The 26,571-nt window shown below is 37.7% G+C and overlaps 1 protein-coding gene and 1 long non-coding RNA gene across 15 annotated transcripts in view; one reads left to right on the forward strand and one right to left on the reverse strand.

Annotated features, from left to right (window-relative positions):
* ARHGAP32 (Rho GTPase activating protein 32) overlaps window positions 1-26,571 on the reverse strand; it is a 274,553-nt gene that overhangs the window by 39,909 nt on the left and 208,073 nt on the right. Inside the window, exon 1 of one of the 14 annotated variants that reach the window (XM_021063136.2) lies at window positions 19,392-19,718. The exons of the other annotated variants lie outside the window; for them this stretch is intronic. The gene's annotated coding sequence lies outside the window, so the exon portion shown is untranslated. Of the gene's footprint in view, window positions 1-19,391; window positions 19,719-26,571 lie in introns of those variants that run through there. 14 annotated transcript variants of the gene reach the window in all.
* Window positions 15,593-26,022, forward strand: LOC146399925 (uncharacterized). The gene is made up of 3 exons (XR_014815584.1): window positions 15,593-20,502; window positions 22,287-23,078; window positions 24,140-26,022. It is a non-coding gene; the product is annotated as an uncharacterized LOC146399925 (long non-coding RNA).

The following is a 26,571-nucleotide window of genomic DNA, read 5'->3' on the forward strand; positions in this document are numbered from 1 at the left end:
TTCATGAATATATAATTGTGTCAAAGCAAATACGGCAATTCCATTCTTTTTCTTATGGGAATAAATTTCTACTTTCAATAATTGGCCAGGGCTTCCAGGATACATGCATTTGCATTTTGATTTGATGAAAATATCTGTTGAGTTTGGCCACTGCGTACTATGCACATGAAAAAGCATTTTTTTAGTCTTAGCTTTATAGGAATATCTCAAAGGAATGGGAATTGCATTTTAATTACTATCATTCAGCAACAAACATGTGAGTGCTGCTATATCTCAGGAACTGTTCTAAGTCCTGAGAGCACAGTGGGGAACCAGCGAGACAAGTTCCTCACTATCACAGAGCTTACAAAGGAGAAAGACATAATGATAACAATATAGCCAGCACTTATTTTATGCTTGGTAAGTGCCAGAAATTACATAAGTTTTTATATTTATCAACCATTTAATAGGAACTTATAAGGAAACTTATAAGGAACTCACAGGAACTTACAAGGAAAATAACTATTATTTTATTTTATTTTAATTTTTTTTGTCTTTTTAGGGCTGCACCTGCGGCATATGAAGGTTCCCAGGCTAGGGGTCTAATTGGAGCTACAGCTACTGGCCTACACCACAGCCACAGCAATGCCAGATCCAAGCCATGTCTGCAACCTACACCACAGCTCAGGGCAATGCTGGATCCTTGACCCACTGAGAGAGGCCAAGAATCGAACTGGTGTCTTCATGGATACTAGTCAGATTTGTTTCTGCTGAGCCACAACAGGAACTCTGAAAATAACTATTATAATCCCCATTTTTAGAGGAAGAAACCCAGGCACAGAGTGCTAAGTAACATGTCTAAGGTAATGTAACCAGGATTAAAAGTCAGGTGGTCTGGCTCAATACCCAAGCTCTTAGCTGCTATATGCTACTGCCTAAATTAAGACAGCAAGGTGGAGTTCCCATCATGGCACAGTGGTTGACGAATCCGACTAGGAACCATGAGGTTGCGGGTTCGATCCCTGGCCTTGCTCAGTGGGTTAAGGATCTGCATTGCCGTGAGCTGTGGTGTACGTTGCAGACGCTGCACGGATCCCACTGTTGCTGTGGCTCTGGTGTAGGCTGGCGGCTACAGCTCCGATTGGACCCCTAGCCTGGGAACCTCCATATGCCGCGGGAGCGGCCCAAGAAATGCCAAAAAAGACCCCCCCCCCCAAAAAAAAGACAGCAAGGTAATTTCTGATTGCTTTTAACTGCCAGTAGGAAAAAAAAAAAAAAAAAAAAAAACCCAAAAACCTGCCATGAGTAGTTTGCCATATTGAACTGGGCTCCCTACTAGCAGATAAAGGGATATGTATATTTCTTTCACATCAAATAGCAGTATCATATCTAGAATTATTGATTGAAATTAATTATACATTAACCAGGAAATACATTCACAATTTAGCGATAACTGTGTGGAAATAGATTTGTAATCATAATTCTCCAACCACACTCTCACACACAATGAAATTACATTAGTCAGAGGGCAGCCTGTGTAGAACTGGACTTTCCAGAACACCTGGTAGCTATGACACTGTCTTTGATGTGCTTCGTTTGGCTCAAGAAGAAGGAGACTTAGCTACCTTTTCACATTTATTTTTTTCTAAATAATGACACAAGATTCAAGTAAGAGCTTGCAGTATGACACAAACTTAACACCTGGGTGTGGTCTTTTCCTGAGGACCTACACCACAAAAGTGAGACACCAAGATAACTAATGTTCATAATGGTAACTAGACACCTACTCTTAAATGATTTCTAAGTCTTCAAAGGAAGATTAAACTATGTTCTACACAGTTTTAGTTCGCTGCTATTGCTTTTATAGTTGGCATTTTAATATATTATGGTAGAGAGAGCTGTGGTGAAAACTCTGGAATCCATAACTAAATAACCAATTATCTAAGAATACAGACAAATTTCATTGCATTGCACACTTAAATAAAAATACTCAATTTAAGGAGTTCCTGTCACGGCAAAGCAGAAACGAATCCGACTAGAAACCATGAGGTTGAGGGTTTGATCCCTGGCCTCGCTTAGTGGGTTAAGGATCCAGTGTTGTCGTGAGCTCTGGTGTAGGTCACAGACGCGGCTTGGTTCTGGCATTGCTGTGGCTCTGGCGTAGGCCAGCAGCTGTAGCTCAGATTGGGCCCCTAGCCTGGGAACCTCCATATGCTGTGGGTGTGGCCCTAAAAAGCCAAAATAAAAAAAAAATTAAAAAAAAGAAAAGAAATTAAAAAAACACTCGATTTAGTTACAACCAAATTTGAAGATCTAACAACGCTTCCAAATATTAATGTCTCTTCATATTAATCTTTCTTCACTTTATATTTCTTCCTATTTCATAGGCAATAAAATAGCTGAAAGACGTTTCTTTTGGACACTATACTGCCCCTACCCATTACCTTATAACAAACTAGTAAACTACTTAGTAGAACTACCACTTGAGGAATAGAAATATGGAATACTGTCAATGACTCAGGTGACTTCTATTAAGGAAGGGCGAGTCAGGGGCTGGCTTTTAGACAGTTAAGTGCTTAAAAACCCACTTCAAGGAGGAAACTTGGAATGCAGTGGAAGAGTGTTAGGGTTAAGGTCCATCAAATATGCTAGATTAGAGAAACAAAAATGATAACAATGACATTTCCACAGATAAAACACATCAAAAATATAAAATAGTACTTAAGAAAAAAGCAAATCATATCATGTATTCAAATTCTGTAGTCTAGAGTTAAGTGCAACACATGCCACAATGCTACCTTCCTCCATACCATTTAGACAAGATTTCATATCTGCAATCTTCTTTCAAACCTGGGACAAACCCAACCAGACCAGTCTTTCTAGTACTTAAAAGCTTTAGCTGCATGACACACAACTCAGAATCTCCAAGGTAAATCTTTATGATACCAATAACCAGTCTGCAGGGCACAGTGAACCATGACATGGAGAGGTGGGGCACTAGGTGTCTCTAATTACACAAGTATGTATTTCTCTGGCAAAACCAAAGAATTTTTCCCTTCTCACAATACTTCACTTAAATCAGAGTTCCCTAAATCGGTTCTCAGAAATCTTCTAGACTGATACGAGAGAAGTCTGGGCTTGGAGAAATTTCTCAGGAAATTAAATTAAAGAATGATGACTTGTGCCAAATAATAGTCTCAGCATTAGGTTTATTTGATTATATGCCTCAAGTTCTAAGATCTGTGATAAATTCAGAGAGTCAAGTAGACAAGGGAGAGGGTAGAGGCAAGATGCTCAATGAGGAGACTGTCTTGACTGAACCTAAAGTATAATCAAGTATGAGAGTAATGTTTAGCATATCCAATGGATTTTCACAATTGCATGTAATATTCTGTCTTTTGTGCAAAGTTTTCGAACACAGATTAGATGACCATTTGATGATCATACATATTCATACAAATAAATATGGAGAAAGGATTTTTCTCTAAGTGATGCCAAAATGACGTTTCCCTTATTTTGTTATTATATAGTAGACTAATTTTCTAAAAAAATCTTGCTCCTCAAGACTGGCCAAGACAATGGAGCAGAAGGAAACTGAACTCACCTCCTCTCACAGATACACCAAAATGTGGTACATACATAGCTATCTACAGAGCAATCACTGATGAAAAAGACCAACCATAATAGATAACATATGCTACAACTAAAGATACAGAGAAGGAACCCAACAAGGGATGGTAAGGAGTCAAGTCCCAAACCTTCCAACTGGGCAAACTGAGAACAGGAGGATAACTGCAGAGATTCTACCAAAGAAGTGAGGGATCCAAGCCCCATGTTGGGCTCCCAGCTCACGAGTCCTGCACCAGGAAGACAAGCTCCCAGAGCATTTGGCTTTGAAGGCCAGCAGGGATTACTTCCAGGAGTCCCAAAGGGGTGGAGGAAATACAGAATCCACTTTCAAAGAGTTCATACAAAATCTCACATTTGCCAGGACCCAGGGAAGAGGCAGTAATTTGAAAGAAGCCTGGGTCACACCCACTTGCTTGGAGAGCTTCCTGGAGAGGCAGGAGGCCACTGTACCTCACCCTGGGGACACAGACACTGGTGGCAGCCATTTTTGGGAGCTTGTTCTGCCACATGGACACTGTTGTTGGCAAGCTCCATTTGGGAATCCTCCCTCCAGCATATAGCCTCAGCCTATAGGGGCCAGGGCTGGGATGCCTCAGGCCAAGCAACCAACTGGATATGGAAACAGCCTCACCCAGCAACCGACAGGCTTCTTTAAGACCCTCAAAGCTGGCAACTGTCCTGGACACGGCCAGGACCACCAGAAGACCCAGAACGTGGTCTCAAACACCTCTGCACAGGCAATAAACCTGGGACCCCCCCCCCAACTCCAAGACATCCAGAAAGAGACCCCCAGACCCAGCTCCAACCACCAGTAGGCAGGCACCAGGCCCAGAATCCATGAGCCCTGGCTCCATCTACTAGCAGGTGAACACAAGCTTCAGGACATCCCAGAGCCCACAGCCAAGAGTATCAGGAATCAGCCCCACTCACCAGTGAGCTGACACCAGCTCTAGAACCCTTGGGCTCTCACACAAGATCTCAGGATCCAGCTCTGCCCTCCATGAGGCCAGCACTAGTCCCAAGGCCTGGCTGCACTCACTAGTGGGCAGGCAACCGCCCTGGGGTCTCCTGAACCCTGACTGTGCCTCCTAGTGAGCCAGCACTAGCCCCAGGTCCCCACAGAGTTCCATAGTCAGCCACTTGTGACCTGGCTCCAGCAACCAGCAGCTGGCAGCCAACTGAACCAGGAGTCAATCAAGTCTACAGACTGCTCACAGTAGTCATCCTGTCAAAAGGGAAGATGCACACAGCCCACATAGGGGGCACCCATAGAGCATACAGTTCTGGTGATGAGAGAGGAGTGTGCTGCTGGGATGCTGCCATCTCCTAAAAAAGTCCCTGTCTCCAAGGTAGGGGAATGTAACCAACCTACCAGATACATAAAAATGAAAACAGCAAATCAGGCAAAATGAGGCAACAGAGCAAAGTGGAGATAGGCAGCTACCTGAGGGGTTCAGGGTACTGATGGTAAAGATGATCAAGGAACTTGGGCGAAGAACAGCTGCACAGAATGAGAAGTTAGAAGTTTTTAACAATTAGAAAATATAAAGAAAAACTAGACATGAAGGATACAATAATTGAAATAAAAAATACACTAGATGGAATCAAGAGTAGACTAAATTATATAGAGGAATAAATCAGTGAGCTTGAAGACAGTGTAGTGAAAATTGCTGATGCTGAACAGAAAAAAGGAACAGAAATGAGAACAGTTTAAGAGATCTTTGGGACAACATCAAACACACTAATATTTGCCTTATAGAGGCCCCAGATGGAAAAGAGAGAGAGAAAGGGGCTAAGAACATATTTAAAGACATAACAGCTGAAAGTTTTTCTAATCTGAGAAAGGAAATGGATACCCAAGGCCAGAAATACAGAAAGTCCCATACAGGATCAACCCAAAGAGGAATATACCAAGACACATGGTAATTAAAACGGCAAAAATTACAGATAAGAAGAGAATGTTAAAAGTAGCAAAGGAAAAGCAGCAAGTTATTTAACAAGGGAACTCCCATAAAACTATGAGCTGACTTTTCAGCAGAAATGCTACAGGCCAGAAGGGAGTGGCACAACATATTTAAAGTGATGGAAAGGAAAAACCTACAACCAAGAATACTCTACCTGGCAAGGCTCTCATTCAGATTTGAAAGAGATAAAAAGTTTTACAGACAAGTAAAAGCTAAAAGAGTTCAGGATCACCAAACCAGCTTTAAAAGAAATGTTATAAGTTCTCTAAGTGAAAAAGAAAAGACCACAACTAGAAATATAAAAATTACAAGAGGGAAAACTCATTGGTAAAGGCAGGAAATCATCCATGCATGAAGCTATAATCATCTATAGCCATAATAAGCAGTTAAGGAATACACAAAACAGTTAAATGTAAAATATGTCAGAAACTGTAGCTTTAAGGAGAGGAGAGTACAAATGCAGGTGTGTTAATATGCACTTGAAATTAAGAGATCAGCAACTTAAAACAATCATATATATATATATATATATATATATATATATATATATATATAGTGTTACATAAACCTATGGTAAACACAAATCAAAATTTATAACAGATACACAAAATAGAAAAAAGAATCAAAAAACAATACTAAAAAGAGTCATCAAATCACAAAAGAACACAAGAAGAAAGGAACAAAAAAGACCTACAAAAACAACTCCAAAATAATGAACAAAATGGCAATAAAAACATACATATCAATGATTACTTTAAATGTAAATGGATTAAATGCTCCAATCAAAAGACAGAGTGACTGAATGGATACAAAAACAAGCCCTGTATATACTATATATGCAACATACAAGAGACTAACTTCTAATCTAAAGACACACACAACGTGAGGAGATGGGGAAAGTTATTCCATGCAAATGGAAATCAAAAGAAGCCAAGGTAGCAATACTTATATCGGCCAAAAGACACCTTAAAAACCAAAACTGTTAAAAGAGGTAAAAAAGAACAGACATTATATAATGATCAAGTGATCATCCACAAAATAAGGTTTAACAATTGTAAATACATATGCCCCCAACAGAGGAGTACCTAAATACATAAAGCAAATAAGAATGGACATAATGGGAGAAACTGAGAGTAACATAGTAATAGTAGGGGACTTTAACACCATACTTACATCAATGGACAGATCATCCAGGCAGAAAATTAACAAGGAAATGTAGGCCTTAAATGACACATTAGACCAGATGAACTCAACAGATATATAGAACATACTATCCCAAAGCAGGAGGATACAAATTATTTTCAAATGCCCATAGAACATTCTCCAGGATAGATAACATGTTAGGCCACAAAACAAGCCTTGACAAATTTAAGAAAATTGAAATTATTATCAAGCATCTTTTCTGACTACAATGTTATGTGACTAGAAATCAACTACAAGGAAAAAAAACTGCAAAAAAAACCCACAAACACATGGAGGCTAAACAATATGAAGATATCAAACAACAACGAAGATATCAAAGAGGAAATTGAAAAATACCCAGAGACAAATGGAAATGAAAACACAATGATCCAAAATCTATGACACACAGCAAAAGCAGTTCTAAGAGGAAAGTTATAGCACTACAAGCCTGCCTCAGGAAACAAGAAAAATTTCAAATAAACAACTTAATGTTACACCTAAAAAAAAAAAATAAACAAACAAAACCCACAATTAGTACAAGGAAAGAAACCATAAAGATCATGGAAGAAATGAATGAAATAAAGACAAAAAAGAATAAAGAAAAAAAAAAGAAAAACAAGAGAAAAGATCAATGAAACTAAGAGCTGGTTCTTTGAAAAGATAAATACAACTGATAAATCTTTACCCAGACTCAACAAGAAAAAAAGAGAGAGGACCCAAATCAATAAAGTCAGAAATAAAAAAGGGAAAGTTATAACCAATACCACTGAAATACAAAGGATCATAGGAGACTACTACAAACAACTACATGCCAATAAAATGGACAATCTGGAAGAAATGGGCAAATTCCTAGAAATGTAAAATCTCCTAGTATTGAACAAGGAAGAAATAAAAAACGTGAATATACCAATTTCCAGTAATGAAACTGAACCAAGTAATAATAATATATTTTAAAAAACTCCTCCCAAACAAAAGTCCAGGACCAGATGGCTTCACAGGTGAATTTCACCAAACATTTAGAGAAGAGTTAACACCTATTCTAAAACCATTCCAAAAAACTGCAGAGGAAGGAATACTTCTGAACTCATTCTACAAGGCCAGTATCATCCAGGTATCACAAAACGAGAAAATTATAGGCCAATTATCCTTGATGAACATAAATGCAAAAATCCTCAACAAAATATTAGAAAACCAAATCCAACAACACATTAAAAGGATCACATACCACAATCAAATGAGATTTATTATAGAGATGCAAGGATTTTTCAACATTTGTAAATCAATGTGAGACACCAAATGAAGAATAAAAACCATGTGGTCATTTCAATAGACACACAAAAAAGATTTCAACAAAAATTCAACATTCATTTATGATAAAAACTCTCAGGAGAGTGAGCAGAGGAAAAACACCTCACTTAATAAATACCATATATGACAAGCCCACAGCTAACATTATATTCAATAGTGAAAAGCTAAAGGCATTCCTCTAAATCAGGAAAAACATAAGTATGCCTACTCTTACTGCTTTAATTCAACATGGTATTGGAAGTCCTAGTCAGGAAAATCAGACAAGAAAAAGAAATAAAAGGAAACCAGATTGGAAAAGAAGTAAAACATCTACACTGTTTGTAGATATCATACTACACGTACAAAATCCTAAAGACACCATCAAAAGACTACTGAAACTCACCAATAAATTCAGAAAGTTATGAAATTAATTTACAGAAATATGTTGCATTTCTACACAATACAATGAATCATAAGAAAGAAAAACAAAGGAAATAATTCCATTTACAATTGCATCAAAAAGAATAAAATACCTAGGAATAAACCTACCTAAAGAAGTAAAAGACTTGTACTTGGAAAGCTATGATACCAGTGAAAGAAACTGAAGACCACACAAACAGAATGATACACTATGTTCACTGATTGGAAGAATAAATATTGTTAATTCTACCAAACTACCCAAGGCAATCTACAGATTCAATGAAATTCTTATCAAAATACCATTGAAATTTTTCACAGAACAAGTAATTTTAAAATTTGTGTGGAAACACAAAAGACTTGAAATAACCAAAACGATCTTGAGAAAGAACAGAGTTGGAGGTACCATGCTCCCTGATTTCAGACTATATTACAAAGCCACAGCAAGCAAAATAGTATGCTACTGGCACAAAAACAGACACGCAGATCAATGGAAATGAAAGCAAAAATAAACAAATGGGACCTAATTAAACTCAAAAGCTTTTGTGGAACAAAGAAAACATCAACAAAACAAAAAGGCAAGGTTCTAAATGGTAGAAAGTATTTGCAATTAATACGAACAATAGGGGATTAATATCCAAACTATATAAACAGCTCACACAACACACTGTCAAAAAAACCAAGAACCTGATTAAAAAATAGGCAGAAGATCTGAATATACATTTTTCCAAAGGTATACAGATGGCCAAGAGGCACGTGAAAGATGCTCAACATCATTATTCATCAGAGAAACCAAATTAAAACCACAGTGAGATACCACCTCACACCTGTCAGAATATCACTAAAGAGAACACAACCAAAAATGCTGGTGAGAATATGGAGGGAAGGGAATCCTCGTACACTGTTGGCTAGAATGAAAACTATTGCAGCCACTGTGGAAAACGGTATGGAGGTTTCTCAAGAAACTAAAAATTGGCGTTCCCTTGTGGCTCAGCAGGTTAAGGATCCAGCATTGTCACTGCTATGGCTCTGGTTATAGCTGTGGTGTGGGTTCCATCCTTGGCCTGGGAACTTCTGCATGCTGTGGGTGCAGCCTAAAAAAACCCAAACAACAACAAAAAAACCTAAAAATAGAACTACCACATAATCTTAGCAATTCCACTCTGGGGTATATCTGGAAAAAAAAAATAAAAACACTAATTCAAAAAGATACATGCACCTCAATGTTCACAGCAGTATTATTTACAATTGCTGGGATACCAAAGCAACATAGGTGTGTCCATCAACAGATGAATGGATAAAGAAGATGTGGTACGTATATATACAATGGAATACTATTCAGCCATTGAATGAAGTTTTGCTGTCTACAACAACATGGATGGGCTAGGAGGATATAATGCCAAGTGAAATACATCAGACAAAGAAAGACGAATACTGTAAAATATCACTTATAAATGGAATCTAAAAAATAAAACTAGTGAATATAACAAAAAAGAAAGAGACATGCAAATATAGAGAACAAACTAGTGATTATCACTGGGGAGAGGGAAGAGAGGAGGAGTGAAATAGAGGTAGGGGATTAAAGCTACAAACTACTATGTACAAAATAAGCTATAAGAATATATTATAGAGCACAGGGAATATAGCCAATAGTTTACAACTATAAATGGATTATAACCTTCAAAAATTGTGAATCACTATATTGCACACCTGAAACTCACATAAGAATAGCTATGAAGTGAGTTTTAAAAGAAAAAAGTTGCTGAGACAGAAAGTAAAAGTCCTTTTAATTTAAAGCTTGCTTATTAGCTTTCTACTAATATTAAGACTGTGTTCAGGACAAAATAATTCGAAAACACAACCAGAAGAAATCGGCCTGGGGTCATGACTGTCCTGAATAATCAAGGTAAGAGTGAAGGAACCAATAGAACCCAATGTAGGTTTACTTACTTTTAAAAGTAATTACTCACTACTTTGACTATGCAGGGAAGTTTAAGAGAATACTATGACAAAAATCTATGTATCATCTAGTATTTTAGATCTTAACATTTAGCTATACCACTTCCTCAGATTTATTTTCCTTGTTTTTAAATTAAAAAAATAAAGCACTACAGAGTCGAACCTCTGTATATACTGTCCAACCCTACTCGCCTATAGAGAGAATGATCTTTATCCTGAATTTAATATTTATCATTTCCATGCATGTTTTTATACTTAGCTATACATGTATGCAGCCATAAACAATATATATTATCACGTTTTAAAAATTTGCAGAAATGGAATCATATGAAACCTTTTCCAAAACTATCTACTGAGAACATATAACTGCGGCCCAAGGATATTTATTTTAACTGCATTATAGTATTCTCCTATAAGTACATACTACAACTGTGACTGTCATTTAGAGAGTTTCCAATTTTTTATTATTATTACAATCAATATTACACTGCATACTCTGGTATCTCCTGGCACAAGTGAGAGAACTTCTCTGGCACTCATGTTGAGGACTAGGACTGCTGGGTTGTAGGGTATATTACTTTTCAACCATATTTCAGCTAAATATAGTATTTGCTAATATATTCTCTAAAATGATTTAACAACATAACATTCCCATAACATGTATTTCTGGATTCCCACTCATCATTTCTTTTTCTATTTAGTTCTGCCAGATTCTCCATTTTTGTCAATCTGGTGAGTATGAATTTTTTTTTTTCACTTTGAAGTGCATATCTGTGCTTGCTAATCAGGTTAGGCATTGTTTCATATTCATTGATCACAAAGTCTTCACCTTCAGTGAAACAACTATTCACATTCTTGGCCCAATGTACCATCTGTTGTTTTTTTTCTTACTGATGGGCAAGAATTTATATATCTGGAAATGAGTCTCCTATTGGTTACACACATTACAAACATGTTCTCCTAATCTTTGGCTTATCTTTCACTGTATAAATTTCTAACCATGTCTTTCTGTATGATTTCTGTACTTTAATATATCTTTCCTTACCCAAGGTCATAAATGTACTGTCCAGTTTCTTCAAAAACCTTTTATTTCCTAAAGCTTTCTCACTTTTTAAAGGTTTTTGATTGCTTTGAACTTTTAATGTGTATTTAGGATAAGGTAGAGATATGCTCACACTACTTTTTTCTTTATGCACAACCAAATATTTCATTATCTTTTATTGGATAATCCTTTCTCCACTGATTTGTTAGGTTAATTCTTATATGAAAAATATGTCTAGTGTGAGATGTCTGTTTCTGAGTTCTGTCAATTCTACCAGTCTCTCTCTTCTTCAATTCCTTTCTTAATTTCTAGCATTTATAGATCTTAATATCTGAAAAAAAAAGAGTCCTCCTCCTTATTCTTCAAATTGCCTTTATATTTTTAGCCCTTTATTCTTTCACATGAATTTTAGAATCTGCTTCCCTAATTATAGGAAGAAAGAAACATTGGGGAATTTGAAGCTTAACTGAATTATAGATTATCTTAAAGGAAAATTGACTTCTTTTCAATATTGAGCCTTCTTGTCCATGAACATAGTATATCTCTCCACTTACTTGAGATTCTTTTCAAAAAATTTTCTAATCTTTCTCCATAAAAGGTCTTACACACTTTTTTTTACAGTTATCCTTAGGAACCTTATGACTTTCATTATTGTTATAAATGGAACTATTTTCTAAATGTAGTTGCTAATCACCGATTACTGGTATATAGACACACATTAGCACGGCGGGTCAGACTGCTGGGGTTCCAACTGTGCCCATGCAACTTCTAGCTGTATGACTGTGGACAAGGTGCCTAATTCTCAGACCTTCATTTTTTTCATTCATGGAAAAAATTAAAAACAGCAACTACCTAATGGGATTATTATGAGAATTAAATAGCATTTCATGCTGGACAGAAGAAAAATTTTAATAAATATTACGTACTCCTGTTATATCTTTCATTCAGCAACCTTGCTCAACAGATTCTTCTGGATTTATGGAAAATCATCTGCAAATAATATATTTATTTCTTCTTTTCCTTTTTTTTTTTTTTTGGTCTAATCTTACTGAACCTTAATAAATGATGATCTTTTTTTTTTTTTTTTTTTTTTTTGTCTTTTTGTCTTTTGTCGTTGTTGTTGTTGTTGCTATTTCTTGGGCCGCTCCCGCGGCATATGGAGGTTCCCAGGTTAGGGGTTGAATCGGAGCTGTAGCCACCGGCCTACGCCAGAGCCACAGCAACGCGGGATCCGAGCCGCGTCTGCAACCTACACCATAGCTCACGGCAACGCCGGATCGTTAACCCACTGAGTAAGGGCAGGGACCGAACCCGCAACCTCATGGTTCCTAGTCGGATTCGTTAACCACTGCGCCACGGCGGTAACTCCTAAATGATGATCTTGTTCTTGATTTTAAATAGACTGCTCTTTACGTCTCACCATTAAGAATAAAATTTTCTTGGGGTTTTGAGTAGAAACCTTTACTGGATTTTTTAAAAATCCCTATTCCTGGAGTTCCCCTTCTGGCTCAGTGGGTTAAGAACCTGACATAGTGTCTGGGAGGATGCAGGTTCAATCTCTGGCCTCACTCAGTGGGTGAGGCACAGGGTGCAGACGTGGCTTGGATCCAGTGTTGCTGTAGCTGTGCTAGAGGCTTACAATTGCAGCTCTGATTTGACTCCTAGCCCGGGAACTTTCATATGCCACATGTGCAGCCTTAAAAAGAAAAAAAGTTTAAAAACTTAAAAATTAAAATTAAAAAAAAAATTCTCCCTACTCTTAATTGCCAAGATACATAAACTGAGTAAGGGCTGACCTTTACCAACTGATTTCTCTGTATCTTTTAAGATAATCATTTAGTTTGTCTTTTTTAATTTTTAAGTTTTGAATGTGACAAAGTAAATTTACATGCACTTTTAAAAGTTTTTCTTTTATACCGATGTGATAAATCCCCTTCACTCCTACTTTTTCTGTATCCTTTGTAGGGATGTAAAGGACTACAGAAGACTTAAGAAGGCAAGAGGCAACTGAAAAACTACAGTCTTAAGCCAAGGCAAGCTTCCCTATGAGAACAATAATAAATACAGAAATCCTGTAAATATATCCGAGTGCACTTCAATAATGGAACACAAACATAAAAGAATTCATTAGGGTACCAGTACAGATAAAGAATTCTAAAAACAAATTGCAATAGGTTGTTGATGCCTTAAATAGCAGCAAAGAAATATGACAAATACATTTACAGTCTTAATCACACGGCTAAGTGAACAGTGTTACTCAGTATTTTAAAATTAATTAAAAGGAATACTGGCAAGAGATGCCAAAATTAACTTATTTTTAGCATGCACTGTCATATGTCCTGAAAGGATCTGTGGGCAACTTAGAAACATAACTTTTGAACCAGTTTAGCACACACTCATGTTGGGAAAAATATAATTCTTATTTAGTTAGAGCTTTGAGTATATCAATTAAATTGTTTCAAACTAAACCAAAAAAAAACCTTTTATTTGAAAATAAACATACGGGGAAATTAAGCTGATTCACTAGAATAATAACTTGCCAAACTTTTAAAGGAAAAATGTCTAGATGAGCAAAATCATATGTGACTCAAATATTAAACAAACTGAACTAAAAACACTTTTTGTCATAACTGAAATACAGAACTTTGTGTAAACTTTTCCTTTTCCATAATATAGAAAAGCTTTAATACAAGCAAAGCAAAAGAATGAGTAATGATATAAAAGAAGTTTCTTAAGTCAATAACTTGAAAATACATATGAATAATTCTGATTTTTTTTTTTTTTTTTTTGTCTCACCAAAAAGCACCCTCCAAAGCAGAGTTAAGAATTTCTTGCAAACCAAACTCAGAGTAGGTTTTTATTTGGTGGAATAAGGACACATCCAAGAAATTCTGTCACTGACTCTATTTTTATCTCTGTAAATCTTCTGGTCTATTTTGTTAGATCTGTCCTCTCCTCTCTGGACCCATCCACTCGCCTGTTCCCAGTCCAACAAAAGCAAGATGAAGAAAAAGATAAATTAAATCCTACACCAGCTATCTAATGAAAATTGAAGGAAAATCTATAAATTACAATTCTAATATTACAACATTCTTGTATAGTTATATTTATTGAGTCTTTATTATGTTTCAATGCTTTACATGCAAATTTAAATTCAGTTTCAGTTAGCCTCACACTCTAAATGATTTAATTGCAAAATATAACCAGTATCTGATCACTAGAATTTTCTCCGATATGTCAGAAGAACAGGTATACTAAATAAAATCAAATTAGTCTCCCATTAATTCAAAGTAATGACTCAAATATAATAGTTATCAAGAATGATACTTTATACCTTTCGTCTAAGCATCCAACTCTAAGAACCCAGCTCTAAGTATTACTATCTTTAGTTTCAATTCCTTTTCTTTAGTTTATGTGGTGCTATCCTGTGATATCTAAATACATAGTTTTTGCATGTAGTAAAAATATTCAGTAAGCATCAAATGTTGGCAATTCTATTTGAAGATTTAGAAATACCTACTGATCCAATGACCTGGTAATTGAGAGCTTTTAGATCTTTCCAATAATAAAACAGTCTGGTGAAAGTTGTCCATCTAAACATGCCTATTATTGGCCAGGCGTGAGCAAATGAAAGTGTACTAGACCATTAATGTTGAGATATGGCTTAAGAACTTGCCAAGATTTTAGACAAGGTAATTAACCAGTTTAGATCTCAGTTTAATAACATGAAAAATGAGAAGTTTAACCAGGCAATTTATGAATTCTAGATTTCAATGAAAATACCTGAGGAATCATGAAACACTCTGAGAAAGTACAAACTTAGAACAGCATAGAAAGCTCTAGAATCTGTGGAACTGTATGCACTTTAGGAAATTTTATCAGGAAGAAAAAAGGACATCATTTAAAACTTCACTGGAGAGCTCTATCAAAAAAGTTAATTCAGCTTTCTAAACCATCTTAGAAAGGGCTGGTTTAAAAATTCAAAATAGAAAGATCATTGTTAAATGTTACTATTCCATGCACAGTATATTAATTAGGTTTTGCACTTTTCAGGTTAAATTGATTTAAATTAATTATTTTCTTTTTCTCCATGAAAACTTAGAATAGCAGTAAGGGGTCCTTATACAACTAATTTATTATTTCTTATTTTTTCATTTTTTCGTCTTTTTGTCTTTTCAGGGCCGCACACGTGGCATATGGAGGTTCCCAGGCTAGGGGTCTAATTGGAGCTACTGCTGCCGGCCTATGCCAGAGCCACAGCAATGCCAGATCTGAGCCGTGTCTGCAACCTACACCGCAGCTCACAGCAACTCACAGCAACACCAGATCCTTAACCCACTGAGGGAGGCCAGGGATCGAACCCACAACCTCATGGTTCCTAGTCGGATTCGTTTCTGCTACGCCATGACAGGAACTCCTATATAACGAATTTATGAAACATGCTTATAACTATTTCCAGAACTTGATGCATAAGTGTACTATCTTTAACTGTTAAAGACAGTCGCAATTGATGATCATGCCATATAATACACCATTATTTCTTTGAATTATCTGCTAGCAAGTCTTTGGTAAACACTGTAATGGCCATTTATAATATTGTTTTTACTAGAAAATCCATATACTTTATAAAGATTAATTTTTGAATTAGGTTTCAGGAGTTCACTGTAGTAAGCAGGGGGAAAAAAAAAGGTTAATATTATCTGTACGTTCTGTCTCTCTGGGAACTACTGAGTTTACTTCTAACTTTTTAAGCAGGAATAAAGCAATTTTAACCTTCATATTCACTGACACCTACCCACCCCAAGGTAGATGTCCAAGATAAATCTGAATATTAAATCTTAAGCTATGACAGAACAAGAAAGAACAGAATCATTTTTGATCAATATATCATAAAACAATTTTGGAAGTAAGAGAAAAAACAGTTCTCTAACTGATGCATGCAACAGCTGCTAGGGGACTATCTGGGACCAGCTCAGGGATGAGGTTCTGGAATGTGGACTACTGTAACGGTTTTGTTATCTGTACATTCCAACCTCAAAGGGAGGAAACCAGGTATTCGAGAAATGCCATGCGCATGCAATACTGAAATTAAAATAACATTGACAGTAATGGCTCCTATTTGAAAAACTGGAAAGCTACTGACAATTACATAAGTCAAATAGGCGTCCATTTACCCATAAGAGAAGAGGAGGCATTTCAAAGGCATTACCGACTGGAATGCAAATGGATGACACCAATAAATAGATCTAGAAAATAAATCTGTGGTAAAACGTAGAGAAGAGCTTTTCAGACACAGATAAGAATGATTCCCTTGGAAAAAGAGAAGCAGAAACGGGCAGTAAACTGCTTCTTCAGAATATGCAACACAACTCACATGGAATAGCATGCCTGTGGTTAACTAAAATATTTGAGTCTTTGAATAAAAATGTGTCTCTTCTTCAGGATTAAGGATGAAACAAAGCAACTTTATGCTGCTGCTCTTCACAGAGCAGGACATAAACAGTGATAACCCACAAAAGGGTGTGCTGTGTTAGAGCTTTAAAACTCAGTTTCCTTGGGAAAATGGGCATCAGGTTATAATAAGACACTCATTATTTACATTATACATTTACTTTCCCAGGAACCATGAATTTCAGTAACCAATATTAAAGAAGGCTCGAATTTAACTCATGTGATCTTAGAGTGAAATATGTAAGTTTTACACTGTCTCTTGCTAAAACTGACAGTTTTTTATTGAAAGATTAAAATTACAAATTAAAACAATAAATGGGATTGGTTTCGCTCCTCAACTCTGTAGAAAAACAAAGTAAAAACGTTTTTTAACTTGGTGACTTTACTCCCTCAGTTATTACATAAAAGACTGACTAACTTCATTTCTAAATAGAGTACAAAAAATTTGCATTTTAACAGAGGAGAGTAGGAGGAAACATGAGGTGGATATAAATTCCTGACACTAAAGGATTCTAATACGAGAATGGGGTATAATAAATAGCCTGTGGAAGCAACTCTGCTAAGGATTTTTAAATAATCTGGGCTTTTATTTTTCTAAGATGAACTAGTACTATTTGATACAAAGCTTAAAAACTAGTAATATAATATTTTAAGAGAATACTTATTTATATCTCTTTTACAAAAATTAAAATATAATAACTACATATTCCTAGGAATTCAGTAACAATTCAGTAACAGAGGACTATCAGAAATACTACACGAAGTTCTAGAAATCTGAACATTTAGAACCTTCATCTTAAAACAGGGTGAAAAGTCTTTTCTTGAAATTCTTCTCTTTTTTCTTATTAGATTAAAATGTAATCATACTCACTCTGATGTCATATAACCCCTTGGCAATTTATTAAGCTGATATGATCAGCAGTGGGTTTTGTTTGTTTTTCGGTTGGTCGTGCTTTTTTTTTTTTCTCCTTAAGAGCGAGAGGGGAAAGGTTCTATATAGAGAAGACAGAATTGATCATGAGAACTCTATTTGAAGGCTTAAGTCTTAGAAGCCTGCCCTACAGAAGACCTGATCTTTAGCCTTGGGAATAAGAACATGGGCTGTGAAGTCAGACAAATCTAATGGTCTGAATCCACTCTCTCTAATCACTCCCCAATCTGCAAGGTCTTAAGAAAATGACCTATTTAAAAGTCTCAGTTCCCTCAAACACACAATGAGAATGACAGTAGCAATTCCTATTACTCGGGGGTTGCTATAATGCTTACATGAAATTACATATGCCAGCCACTTAACTCCCTTAAGCGTCAATAAGCAGGAGTCACTTTACCACTATAATGTCTCTTTATCTTTGGTCTGAACACTTTTAGAATCCTCCATGGTTCAGGGCTAACCAGGACCTGAGTCAGTGCTCTGAACCACGTTTAATTGCATCTGGTTGTACCTCCAAAATTCAGGGCTGAGATCACTAAGGAAGATGCACACACACATGGCGTCACTTTCCAGTCCTTCCTCCTTTAACTGTCCTACCTGTAAACCTAACCTAAGAAACTTGAGAGTTTTGCTCTCTCCCACTGAATATCATGTAGTACTACGCAAAATAGACAAGTTATGGTCTCAAACCATTATCATGTGAGCAATGGGTGCTTCTTTAAAAGTTGACAATGAAAAAGAACTCTAAATTCTGAGGCGCCCCCATTTATGGTTTTGAAAATTAAATTATCAATATTATTTAGACAGTACTAGAAAAGAAAAATGTTCAACTTCTTAAGAGGGCTGATCTGTGATTCAGGTGAAACTGTGGTCTCCATATTATCTTTATGAAAAGCATTTACAGCCAAAGTTTGAAGAAGCACCATACAAATACAGAATACTACCCAGATGGTAAGAAAATTTCTGCAAGAGGAAAACAGAGTTAATACAAGTATTTCATGCATAAAGATGATTCTCCTTACTATTTCCAATGAGGAAAATAAAAAAAAAACAAGAATTGAAAATAAAAGGGCAAAAGGGTTACTTCCTTGTGCTAATGTGAACAGCTTCTTTATACAGTCTACCAAATCCTTTATAGTAAATCAGTGCTGTCTACTTCTTAATTGAGATGTTACTAACCCAGCACAAAAAATGTTTTAAACTTGTTGCTGATGAAACAAATAATTATGAAAATTTTTGTACATTAACCTGAGGTCTAGAAAACTTTAATAAGCTGATTTGAAATAGAAAGCTGAGTATTTTCTGAAACTAAGAAGAAAAGAGATACTACCTACATGGTACAATTTACTTTCAAAAAAACGATCATCTCTCTACAATCACGACGAATAATTGAGCTTTAATGTTCAATTTTTGGATAATTAAATAATTGACCACTTACCTAAAAGCAGCCAAGGAAAGGAGTCTGAATATAATATAAAAATAGTCTCGGTGAAATATTCTGGGAATTGCCGGAGTCAAACATTTGAATAATTTATTGAGATGTCCTTACCTCTTGCTGTGGCACAGGTTTTAGGATCAATAATTAAAATTATTCCAAGTGACTGCACTCAGCAGTAGACTGCACAGGCTACCACAGCTCTCTCCATTCCACGAAAAAGGGCTAGGAATGAATCACCATCCCACTAACTCAGACCTTATCCACTGCAGGACACCTCCAAGTGAAATCTTCACAGAACTCGGAGGCTCCAGCTCTGCTTTCAGGCCCCCTTTCAGCAGTATTCTTGGCCCTGTTTCTGGTCCTTAATCAAGCCGAGCTGGCCTGTTTGTGCACGGAGCTCTTCCCTGCAGGAGCTTAATCCCTCTCTCTGCACGTACTGCTTTGCAACACTGCAGCAACGCCCCAGCCCAACCACACTTGCAGAACAGGCTTTGCCAGTATAACTCCACCCACCAACTTCACACAGGTGCATATTTTCTGCTAGAAAACACTAGTATGAAATTGATATTTAATTAACTCTTTAATTTTTTTAAAAAGTCACTTACTATTCAGTTGTTTATGTTTGCTATCTGGAGGAGACAGTGTATCCAATAAAATGATGGTATCTAGGGCCCCCCAAAATAAGAAAAGTAATTGACCCAGCAGGAAGTATTGCCGGTAAAAAGCTGAATCATTAAGCCAGCAGCAATAGGCCAGGAAAACATACCTTTGAATGTCTTTGCTGATAATGTGTTATGCTTGTAACCCTTAGATGGTCAAAAAAAATTATCAATTTATACTGCTTCTAAGTGAAAATTTCTGAGATTGGAATGCACAATTTTTAATATAAAATAAAAAGTTTTGAAACCTGAAGTTTTTTTCAGAATTAAAAATCCAGAATTAAATTTTCCTGAGCACGACTTCCTACTTTATACCCTGCCTGTGTTAAAACTATAGCTCTATAGTTTTCAATATTTATACCAAAGAACAGTACTATACAATGTTAACCCAATTAGAATTATTTGAAAAAATAAATGAATTGGAAGAGATTAACATACTTTCTGTTCCAAATAACTTTTTACTAATACCAACATAAATCTATGTTCAGAGATTGTGGGTTTTTTTGTCTTTTGTCTTTTTTTTAGGGCCATACCCACGGCATACGGAGGTTCCCAGGCTAGGGGTCGAATTGGAGCTGTGGCTGCCAGCCTAGAAGCAATGCCAGATCCGAGCCACATCTGTGACCTACACCACAGCTCACGGCAACGCCGGATCCCCAAACCACTGAGCGAGGCCAGGGATCAAACCTGCAACCTCATGGTTCCTAGTGGGATTCAGTTCCGCTGCGCCACAACAGGAACTCCCAGAGATTTGTTTTTTAATAAACAAAATAATGTTACTATGTGCCAGAGAGATTCTAAGTACTTCACAGAGTCTTCACTGGAACCCTATGACATTCATTCTAATACTATTCTCCTCTCAGAGATGAGGACACCAAGGCAGAGGATTAAATGCCAAGGTCACACAGCAGGAATTGTTGAATTTAAGATATTCAGGGAGTATTCATCATGCACTGTGCCAAAATCTGCTGCTGATCAAATTTATGTATTCCTTTCTCTCTCATCCTAGTTCTGAATATAAAAGTGTTGATAAATGGTAAGCCACAATAAGAAAAACAATGAATTGATGTGATTTCATAATAGGAAAGATGACAGAGATTTCCAGTACGTGGCAGGAACAAAATATCTTAATTTTTACCAGTAGAACGACTGTGGATGCATGGACTTTGTGGCATAGGAAATGAAGCTCTTAAGGGTTATGCACGGTGGAGCAGGCAAAGCCACCCCTTCTCCTGGATTTCCTCAGTACTGAAGACAGCAAGGGAGGGCAAGAGCAAGAGGAAGGAGGGGGAATAGACGGGAAGCGGAAGGGGAGCCATGCCGAAGAAACACCATGGAGGGAATCCTCAGTACAACGCATAAGCCTCTTGTGTTACCTAACATACGAGCACGGAGAGGCATGAATACTTCCGAGGACCGCTTGCCTGAGCGCTGGAGAATGTCAGAGTAACTCTCACCTGAAACCCAAAGACTGCAGTCTATGCCATCTACCCCCCTACCCCCCTGGTAAGAACAGGAGTGTGTACACACACTGGTGAGGACCGCAATCTCATTCACTGCATTGCGACAACGTCAATCTCCTGCTTTTGATAACGTACAGTTATGCAAGATGTTACAACTGCGAGAGGTGGGCTTTTGCGTAGACGGGACCTCTCTGTACTACTTTTGGAGATTCTTCTGAGACCAGAATTTATTTCAAGATACAAATTTTAAAAATACAGCTGATGGAAAAGCATTATGCTCTGTCTTCTAATGACTGCTTGGGGCACAGGAGAGGCCACCTGTTATTGTTCTCTTATATTTAACAAAACGGAGGCTATCGCATGATGAACTCCGTTGCAGGTGTGTGGTGGGTAATGGGGGAAACAACAGAACTCACTGGAAAGACAATGGCTACCTTCCAATCGCTCTACTGCAGAAAGTACCTGAATTCTGCAAACCCTTGACCGTATGTCTGTAAATTCTACCAGCTTCATGGCCAAAAACATCTCCATTTACAGCTCCCTCCATTTACAGCTCCCATCCTGGTCGAGGGCACCATCAACTCTTCGTGGACTGTACCCATTCCTCGCCTATCCTAAACACAGCAACCAAGGTGATCCTTTAAATAGGCTAAGTCAGGGGAGTTCCCATTGTGACTCAGTGGTTAACGAATCTGACTAGGAACCATGAGGTTGCGGGTTCGATCCCTGGCCTTGCTCAGTGGGTTAACGATCTGGTGTTGCCGTGAGCTGTGGTGTAGGTCACAGATGTGGCTCGGATCCTGCATTGTTGTGGCTCTGGCGTAGGCCAGTACCTATAGCTCCACTTAGACCCCTAGCCTGGGAATCTCCATATCCCGCTGAAGCGGCCCTAGAAAAAGGCAAAAAGACAATTAAATAAATAAATAAATAAATAGGCTAAGTCAGGTCAAACAACAGCTCTGCTCAAAACCTTCTAACATCTTCCTACCCAAGTTTAAATGAAAGACAAAATCAACGCAGTGGCACCTGAGCCCCAAGGAGAACCTCTCACCTCCAGACCTCCCCTCATGTCTTCCGTCACTGCTCCAGACAAACTGGGCTTCCTCCAAACCCTTTAGCAAGCCCGGGAACCCATCCAGCTCAATGTCCTCACACCTGCCTCTCTGGGAGGCGGGTATGTGCTTATCTCTACTCCTCATCTCCAGTTCTTTGCTCAAAAGTAACATTCTAACGAGCCCTTCCCTGACCATTCTACCTCCTTCGAAATTACAGCCCGCATGAACCATGTGCCAGTACTTCCTACCCTCTGGGCTCACCCCTGTTTTAGGCTTCATTTTCCTCCATAGCACCTACTTACCCATAGTAGGTCTTTACTTGTTTGCCTTTTCCTCTCCCTCTCATCACACTTGAATACAAACAGCAAAGTAACAGTATGTTCGTTTGTTGTGTTCACTATTTTAGCCCAAGGACTCAGTATATACTCAATAACTGTCCGATGAGTGAATGAATGAATACTGGAAATGACCGTAAATGGAAAAATTGCTTTATTTAGGGCAAGGATTAGACCAATTAAGGGGCTACCCCGAGCACTGACTAAGGGTAAGTGACAGTTTAGGAAACATTTTTTTTTTTTTGTCTTTTTGTCTTTTTCAGGGCCGCACCTGTGGCATATGGAGGTTCCCAGGCTAGGGGTCGAATTGGAGCTGTAGCTGCCGGCCTACACCACAGCCACAGCAATGCCAGATCCAAGCCGCGTCTGCGACCTACACCACAGCTCACGGCAACGCCGGATCCTTAACCCACTGAGCAAGGGCAGGGATCGAACCCGCAACCTCATGGTTCCTAGTCGGATTCATTTCCGCTGTGCCACGACAGGAATTCCCAGGAAACATTTTTGATAGCTATAGTTTAGGAAATATTTTAGATAACAATAGTGGAAATTATTCATGTTTCTAATGATTAAATCAACTATTTTGAAACAAACAGTATGTATATGTGTAAAGGATGCAAATTAATATAAAACAGAGTATGTATCCATAAGCAAAACAATCTAGGTGAGGAAAAAAGAGAAAAAATGGAGTAGCAAATTCAGAATAAAATAACTCATTGCTGTACACTATTTCCAAACGAGTGACATTTGGAAATAGCTACTGGAGGCTGAAACGTAGTCCTTTGTTTTTCAAAACACAGTCTTAGGACCAGCATTACGGAATTATCTGGGAGCTCATTAGAAACACAACACCTCAGGCCCCACCCTAATGAATCATGATCTATGGTTTTCAACTCTCTCTCTCAGGCAGAATGAATGCATGTTCAAGTTTGTGAAACAGTGGCCTAAGGTGCCTTCGTGAAGGACAGAGTAAGTCATCTCAGGCAGAAGAAAGAGGAGAGGCAACAGAAGGGGGAAAACTCAAAGTATACTAAGAGACAGAAAGGAAACATTACTGATGCTGAGTAGAGATGAGAAAAAGGAAAAACAGGTTACAAAAATAAGTTAATTCAAGGAGTTCCCATCGTGGCACAGCAGAAACGAATCTGCCTAGGAACCATGAGGTTTCGGGTTCGATTCCTGGCCTCACGTAGTGGGTTAAGGATCCAGCGTTGCCGTGAGCCGTGGTGTAGGTTTCAGATGTGGCTCATGATCTGATGTTGCTGTGGCTGTGGCGCAGGCCAGCAGCTGTAGCTCCGATTGGACCCCTAGCCTGGGAACCTCCATATGCTGTGCATGTGGCCCTAGAAAGAAAAAAAAAAAATGTTAATACTAGTATTTATGGAGCACCTTAAATTCTAGGCTAAAGATTTTCTATATAATTCTGGCACTGAGGGAAACCAATGAGATCTTCCTAAGTCAGGGATTATAAGTTGAAAGTTGTATTCTAAAATTTTATGTTAGTAGTAAATATTAAGATAGAGTAATTTGATAGGCATTGACTGTGCATTCGTTGTGCATATACCCTGTGAGGGAGACAAAGATGAATGAGACACACTTGTCATTTGTGAGGAGTCTGCAGCTTTGTGAGCAAGTGAAACAGCTGCTATTAGATCTGAACTGCGGCAAACAGGACAAAGGCCTGGGGAGAGACAGGTCAGGAAAGGGTTCATGGACAAGGAGATTATGGCCTGAGTCTCAGAATACAAGGAAGATTTCAAATGGGCAAAACAGGGAGGAGAGCATTTTAGACTGTAGGAATGGCAGGAGCAGAGGGAAAGCTATGAAGCCACATGAGATGTTCTGTGGACACAGAAGTAGAGCCCAGGGAGCACCCAGGGAGAAAGAGCAGAGGAGAATGGAAGAGGCAGATGGCTGAAGATGACACAATAGAGTCGGAGGTGGAAAGATTGAAAGATTTTTTTTTTTAATGAAAGAGGCTTTAAAAAGACTGATGGCTAGGAGTTCCTGTCGTGGCTCAGTGGTTAACAAATCTGACAAGGAACCACGAGGTTGTGGGTTTGACCCCTGGCCTTGCTCAGTGGGTTAAGGATCCAGCGTTGCCATGAGCTATGGTGTAGGTTGCAGATGAGGCTCGGATCTGACATCGCTGTGGCTGTGGTGTAGGCTGGTGGCTACAGCTCCGATTCAACCCCTAGCCTGGGAACCTCCATACGCCGTGGGCACAGCCCTAGAAAAGACAAAAAGACAAAAAAAATTTAAAAATAGAAACAATGATGGTTAAAACAAAATGAGCAAATGAAGTAGGTTCCTATAAGAACTTCTATTCATTCTCCATTTAACACATCTTTTGCCCTAATTTAAGTTCTGTTCATATACAGAAATACATCTTTATTCACTCCTGTTGTAATAAAACCAGAAGATACTACATAAATATTTGTTTTGAGAGAGAGAGAGAACAATAAACTTTATTATAGAAATCCAAGGTTCCACAGTGGGTGGAATTCTGGGGTTTGAGTCAAATAATTGCAAATGAGTTAATCCACCTCAGACACTTGATCCAGTCCTGGCACACAGCCAGGGCTACCTGTGTTGGCTGTGATTACTGTGAGAGGTCAGAAGACTTCTGCAAGCCCAGTTACGAGTCTCAGGTGGAGCCTTTCTGAGTCTCAGCTGCTCCACTGGTTAAAAAGGATGTGTGGAAGACAGAAGTACATTCCCCATCCCTAGTCCCTTGCAGGGCTGTATCAAGATTCAAATTCCGACTTAAATAATGGAAATACAGTCATTCACAAACTCTACCCAACTACAAATATGTGGTGTTACGATTTTCTGTTTTTGCCAGATACAGAGGGAGAAAGTCTTATCCTGATGAAACCTTTACAGTGTATTGGGACAGAAAACCTCCCAGGGCATTCCAGCATCTTGGAATTCCTTTAAATCTTACACCAACATTTTCTAGGGTACAGATTTTAATATCTTTCTATTAAGGTATCTGCCTCCAGAATACAAGTACGCATGTGTTCAATGGGAAGACTATTTGATACAAACTTTCACGTGTGATAAGTAAAAACTTGAACCTACATTATTAGGTGGGTCACCTCATGTAAAGATACGTGGTTACAGAAGAGCAAAGTCCTGGAAGCTCAAAGAAAGAAAACAGAAACAATGCAGAAGCAAACAAATGAATATAAAGGTAAAAAAACTATAATCAGGTAAAACTGTAAGACAACAAAGTAAGATACTAGAGGACCAGTTTCCTAAAAGAACAATACAAAGACCTTTTTACTTCAAAATTATGCTACAATTTCAGGCTCATTTGTTACCTTATAAACTTCTTAAATTAATACAAGGATTTCAACAGCATTATATCTAATTACTGTCATCCCCACCAAATGAAAGCCTCAGCTACTTCTATGTCGGCTGACAAAAGAATTTCAGACAAAATTTATGATGCAAACTCTATTCAAGTGACCATCCAAGGAAGTGATCTTCCAGATTTCCCGTGTGGCTCAAAAAAGCACCCTTTCTCACCATGGTCCCATGAAAACTACTGCAATTCCCTTTTTTTCAGTGGTAAAACTTGAAATAGTGGCATACAGATTTATACCAACAAATAATATATTAAATATCTACATAAACTAAATAGACCTAGTTTTAGAAACTCCTGAATTTAGGTGACATAACATAGTAGATACATATAAATCAATACATAACAGCTGATATTTATTAGGTATCCAAGGGCTTTATTTTTTATTTATTTATTTTTTGGTTTCTTT

Source organism: Sus scrofa, chromosome 9 (assembly GCF_054392235.1).
Source record: "Sus scrofa isolate SSC_HxYL_T2T_F1_AM1 chromosome 9, Sscrofa_HxYL_maternal_Yorkshire_Landrace_v2.0, whole genome shotgun sequence".
NCBI classification, from domain to species: Eukaryota; Metazoa; Chordata; class Mammalia; order Artiodactyla; family Suidae; genus Sus; species Sus scrofa.